Source organism: Notechis scutatus, chromosome 2 (genome assembly GCF_049901735.1).
Source record: "Notechis scutatus isolate UNSWTSFEM ecotype Mainland chromosome 2, rNotScu1.2, whole genome shotgun sequence".
NCBI lineage: Eukaryota > Metazoa > Chordata > Lepidosauria > Squamata > Elapidae > Notechis > Notechis scutatus.
In genome coordinates this window covers 250708472-250715152 of record NC_142010.1, presented here as the reverse complement: position 1 = coordinate 250715152, position 6681 = coordinate 250708472, and positions in this window count along the sequence as shown.

Here is a 6681-nt window from a genome sequence, read left to right as displayed (position 1 = left end):
AACCCCACTCCCTTTTTGCTCCTCTTTTTTCTGGAAGGGGCCGTTCACCCTCCACCTGTGGCTTTACTCCCAAGTTAACCCTTGTTCCTTAGTTGTTCCCTTCTTCTGGCAGCTCTGCCCATATGCACACTGGGAACAGGCTCCAGCTGTTCTTCTGCCTCACTGATTGTTCTGACCCAAGCCTTGTTCAAATTAAACAGGCACACATTGTGTATAAAAGCAAAACTTTTTTTTAATGCAGTGCTGGGAATTCAGTGCATTCTCAGCCAAGAGACATGTAAACCTAATTGTCCAATATCAAAAGCAAGCCCTTTCCAGGTTGCAAAAGGCTGCCGGGTACAGAAGACTAATTACTGATTAAATATCCACTGATAGAAGTTTCAAAAAACAAACCAGAGTAAGCAGGGCTTCAATGAGGACTATGAGTCTAAAGAACGTCTTTGCTTCCTGCAAAGAACACATCTCTGAGGGCTGGTTTTTATCCCTTATGGCAAGGGCCATCACCTTCCAGCCTTACTCCCGAGTCACCCTTGTTGCTTCATCTGCTCTTTCCTTCGAGCAGCCCTGAGCGCACACACACTGGGCACAGGCTCCTTGGGAACCTCTTCATCACTGCTGCCAGCCTCCACAAGCTCTAAAGGCAGCACCCCACTCTCCGATAGCCCTGGCTCCATCCCTGCATCACACACAGGCCCCTCGTCCAAGTCCTCACTATCAGAGACCTCTGCCGTCCACACCTGCTGCTGGGTGAACGACAACACCGATGTCCGACTCTGAAGGCAGCTGATAACTGTCAGACAGCCCTGGCCCCATCTCTACCTCCGATGCAGAGCACTTGTCAGAGCCTTCCCCAGACTCCAGGACTGGCCCATGTTCCTCCCCAACTTCCTCACTGTCTGGATCTGCTGCCAGCTCCACTGGCCGCTGGCAGGCAACAACGGGTACATGTTTTGCATCTGTGCATGGAAGCATTAGTTTATGGACAACATTGTATGATTAACACGATATGTGTTCCCCAAAAGGTGGAAGGGAAAGTACTAGAAAATATTAGAAAGTATTAGTTATCTGAAAGTATTAAATAGGAGATGTATAAGTTAAAATCCTATTTTCTTAAGTAATGAGACTTTGGCCTTAAAACGCGCATCCTACCCAGTCCATATACAGATAGTCTTCAACTTACAATTGAGCCCAAAATTTATGTTGCTAAATGAGACATAAGTGAGCTTCCCCCCATTTTTCTACCTTTCTTGCCATGGCTGTTAAATGAATCACTGCCATTCTAAGTTAGTAAAATCATTGTTAAGTGAATCAGGCTTCCTCGTTGGCTTTGCTTGTCTGAAGATCACAAAAGCTGTTCGCACAACCTCCAGATGTTGCAACCATCATAAGTATGGAAAAGTTGCCAAGTGTCCGAATTTTGATTATGCGTCCATGGGGATGGTGCAGCGGTCTTGTGAAAAATGGTCGTAAGTCACTTTTTGGAGTGCCGTTGTAACTTTGGAAGGACAGATAGTGAAGCTGAAGCTGAAATACTTTGGCCACCAAGCAAGGAGAGGAGACTCATTGGAAAAGATCTTGATGTTGGGAAAGAGTGAAGGCAAAAGGAGGAGACGGCAGAGGATGAGACAGTTAGATAGCGTCATTGACGCAATTAACATGAATTTGGGCAGACTCCGGAAGACTGTGGAGGGCAAGGGAGCTTGGCCTGCTATGATTGATAGGGTTGCAAAGAGTCTGAACAACAACAACTGGTGTCAAAGAGATTTCTTCCCACTGGAAACAGCATTTTTGAAGGAGCAACTTTCTTCAGGATTACAGTAATAAATGGCTCCACGTGGAGGTATCTGCAGAATTGTAGACTTTGGTAAAATGACAAACCGAGCATTGCAACAATTGATGTATGCTCCATCACTTATATAATGCATGCAGGCTTTCCCCATGATATTAGTTTTTAATTTTAATTTTATTTGTTTGTCAGACATGTACAATTTGACAATTATAGGTATGAACATGACCATGAACAAAGGAAGCAAATACAGAAAAATGGGGAAAGTAAGACAGGGACAGTAGGCATGCTGGTGCGCTTATGCACTCCCCCTTTAAGGATTTCTTAGGAATGGGGTGAGGTCCACGGTAGACAGTTTGAGATTGAAGCTGCGAGGGGTTGAGGCTGTAACAATGGAGTCAGGTACAGCATTCCAGACGTTGACCACTCTGTTGCTGAAGTCATATCGCTGTTTTGTTTTCCTCTTCCGTTCCCATTTCCTTCCCCACAAATGTCCATATCATCATTTCTTACTTGCTGCAGACCTGATCACTGTCATTGCTTCAAGCATGTTCACTTTGTCTTATTTGGCAGGAAATGAGATCGAACCATCCTATTTTGGGAAAATGAAGTACTGTAATTACTTTAACCAGGAAGAAAAGCTGATGGAGACTAGTGTTCTACCTCTTGTGTTCCTGGCCTGATGCTTTCTCTCTAGACAAGTTAGATGCTCAAAGTCAATGTGTCCTAGGAATTAAATAAAATGATAAAAGCTGCATGTCATTACTTGAAATAATTGCAGCAAGTCCTCTTAAGTGTTGGGTTGAGAAAGGAAAGTGTAAGAAGAGACTGGACTGGCAGTGGACTCCCATTTGTCTGGAATAGTATAGGATATCTGCTGCTCTGGCTATGGTTAGGGGTTTGGACTAGAAGTTCTCCAAGGTCCCTTCCAAGCAGTGGTGGGCTTCAAATTTTTTTACTACAGGTTCTGTGGGTGTGGCTTGGTGGGCGTGGCAGGGGAAGAATATTGAAAAAAACCCATTCCCTCCTCACTCCAGGGGGAAGATTATTGCAAAATCCTCCCTCTCCACCCCAATAACCTGCTTTCCAGCTCTGTTCTCCTGTGCAGGGCAACAAAAGAAGACCCAGCTGATCAGCTGCGACTCGGGAGGCAAAGAAGAGATGGGAGTGGGGCCAGTCAGAGGTGGTATTCCAAACTACTCAAAATTTCTGCTACCGGTTCTCCAGAACTGGTCAGAACCTGCTGAATACCACCTCTGACGCACACACACACCTCTAAACTTTTCTCCTGCTTGAAGGCCATAAGAACAGTCTGGAGAATTGTGGCCATCTTGTTACCAAGGCTAAAGAAGAATTTGCATGGTCCCTTTCGTTTTTGATTTATACTCCTCTGTCAGCAGTTACCAAGGCAGCATAATGGGGTAGAAATGAAAATGCTCTCTCCAATGTTCACTCTGTAATCATGGACACTTTCTTTTCTTCTCTTTCTCTCTTCACCTCAGCTAGAAAATGTAATAAGTAGTGTTTGTATAGCTTGTCTGTCAGCCTTTCTCTCCCCGCCCCCCAGCTAAGCAGTTGCTGGCTGTTCAAAACCAAGCAGTGTTTGGGAAGGCAAACAGCCTGGAGATAAACATTACTTACTGATAGATGGGCAGCAATAACTGTCCAGATCTATGAAGACCACAGTGGAGCTGGAACTTCAGATGCTATGTGTTTACAATTATCCATTATTCTCCTCTACCCTCCAGTGGTTTGTGTAGATCAAAATGTAGGAAGAATGGTTGGCTAAAATGTAGGCTAAAACATAGGAAGACCAATTACAGGAATTGGGTATATCTAGTTTAATGAACAGAAGGACCAGGAATGATATGATAGTGACATTTCAATATCTAAGGAGCTGCCACAAAGAAGAAGAGGCTCAATCTATCAGCATTTTTTCTCCATTTTTTAACAGTATAATAAAGTTGGAAGGGCTCTTGGAGGTCTTCTAGTCCAACTCCCTGCTCAGGCAGGAAACCCTATACTATTTCAGACAAATGGTTGTCCAATCTCTTCTTGAAAACTTCTAGTGTTGGAGCATTCACAACTTCTGGAGGCAAGTTGTTCCACTGATTAATTGTTCTGTCAGGCGATTTCTCTTTAGTTCTAAGTTGCTTCTTTCCTTGATTAGTTTCCACCCATTGCTTTTTGTCCTGCCTTCAGATGCTACGGAGGTACAATATATTTGTTATGTCTGTGCAGTTGCAGACACAGAATAGCCTGCCGTTAGCAGCACGAGGAAATACAGTTACTTAATTGGCTAACGGCATGGCAAGCAACCGCTATATAAGGGAACCTGCCAGCCGTTAGCCCTGTTAATATTGCAGTTGGAATTGAGTACTTACCAGTAAACTGTTGATTGCGGATCCTTGTCTCTGGTTCCTTCCTTCCCACGACACAAAACCATTAATATGCTTATAGAATATAAAATGATCGATGACTCAGAGTCAGATGTTGGGCCTCTCAGGTTAGATGGCACCCAATATGCTACTAAAGAACAGCTGAGGATCTTTCGGAGTACTAATGGCGTCATGAGGTAACTAGATTAAAGTCTTCAGGATGTCTTCCATTCCCGTTCAGTCAATCAGAACTAGAGAAGCTTCTTGGATGAGAAGGGAAACATTTTCAAAGAAAAAATCAAGGTAGTCCAACTGCCTTTTGAAAAAAAGCAGCTTTGGGGTGCTTAGTTGCTGATGTTGCCATACAGTGAACATTGATAAACCAAGGATTAATGCAGAAGAAGTGGAGGAGTTGAAAGTTTTATGATCAAGTTTAATTTGAAGTGGATAGGGCCTACAAGCAAGATGTGCAAGGCAGAACATGGTGAAACATACTGGCTCCAGGTTCAGTGGTGGGATTCAAATTTTTTTACTACTGGTTCTGTGGGCGTGGCTTGGTGGGCGTGGTGTGGCTTGGTGCGCGTGGCAGGGGAAGGATACTGCAAAATCTCCATTCGCACCTCACTCCTGAGAGAAGGTTATCGCCGGTTTTCCAAACTACTCAAAATTTCCACTACCGGTTCTCCAGAACTGGTCAGAACCTGCTGAATACCACCTCTGTCCAGGTTGGAAAAACAGGGAGATAAGACTGTATACTTTCTCCACATTTTCAACTGATGTGCTCAGTGTATACTGAGGAAGGGTGGATTGGAATAAGACTTTTAGAGGGGTTTAAAATTGGAACAAGCATCAATAATGCTACCTTGATAACTGAAAAAGCAAAGAATCTGCAATAATAGTAATACAATTCAAGAAACACAGTGAAAAAATGGGTGTAAAATTCAATACAAAGGAGACTAAACTAATGACACAGCAGGAATAGGTACAACAACCAGCCTTAAAACTGATAATGAAGATATTGAAGTGGTAAGTAGCTTCTGCCTTTTAGGATCAACCACCAACAATTACTAGTAGTAATGTGTGGCTGTGAGAGTTGGACCATAAGGAAGGATGAGTGCCAAAGACTTGAAGCTTTAAAATTGTGGTGCTGGATCAGTCTATGCTAAAGGAAATCAATCCTGACTGTTCTTTGGAAGGACAGTAGTGTTCTGGATCTTTTTTTTTTTTTTTTTAGGAAGCATGTTATACTTTTTGTTTACTTTCTACCTCAAAATGGGAATAAATCTTTTTGTCTGCCAGTTTTGGATTTTCATATCTTTACAACGCAGAGAAATACATGTTTAAAAGTCTCCAGAGGCTTAAAAATTGGTTAGGGAGTATCAGGTGTTCTGGGACATAGTTGTCCGATTCCCATATATGATTATTTGTGCTGTATTATGCAATGAAGATAAAAATCCTTTAGAATTTCACCTCTTAAATGTTAGCCTTTCAATAGCCTTTGCATTGAAGTACCCACTAGTTAATGCCTTGTCACTATTTATCGGTTTGGCTACAGCTCCTTAGTACAATTTGCCTTCCTAAAAAATTTAAACCAGTTACCTTAAGGCATTCCTTTGGCATTATGCTTCTGTGTTTTTAAATACAGTGTGTCTTTCCTTTAGAAACCTCTCACTTCTGGAAAGTAATCAGGCAACAGAATAACATAAGGAGTACTAAGCAAAAATCTATCCATCTACAAAAAAACAAAAGTGTTTAAAACTAATGACACAAAACAATTCATGTGAATCAAATTTCCAGTTATATTCTCACCTTATTGAAATAACTAGATTTTTATTTGTAATTATTAGATTTTTATCCCACCTTTATGTATATATAACTCAAAGCAGTGAATATACCTAATACTATTTTCCCCAAAACAACAAACTTGGGTTGGGCTGAGAAAATGCCACTGGCTCAAAGTCATTGAAAATCACTGTTAGACATGGCTACAACTTTTTTGTGGTGTGGCACTTGCAATGATCTTCAAAATTCATCCAGTTGTGATTCAGGTTGTTATGCAATAGCAGAAAATAGATAAGCTCACTGCCCAAGTGAAGTATACAAGCAAACACAATCATGGTGTGAGTGGAGGAATTAAAAGGAATTATAAATCAAACTTTTCTGAATTATGCTTCAAGGCACTTGTGTTCTCAATTAACTACTGTCTTCAACCCTGGATAAAATACTAAGCCAAATAAAATCAAATAATGAAATAATGTAATACACACGTTCATATAACTTATTAAGACAAAAGCCGGCTTTTCCACAACTCACAACAAACCTAACCATCCTAAATTTGCAAGTTCAAATACTCAGAGTCTATTTATAGCATTTTCTCTGCACACTTCTTAGCTCCACCCCCTCAGCCTTCCACATCTTTGCCACGCCTACTTCACTCATCTCGACTAAGCCCCTCCCCTTCTTTTCTCCAATCAACAATGTACACGGGTAGGAGAACCTCACAAATAGTTAGTTGCC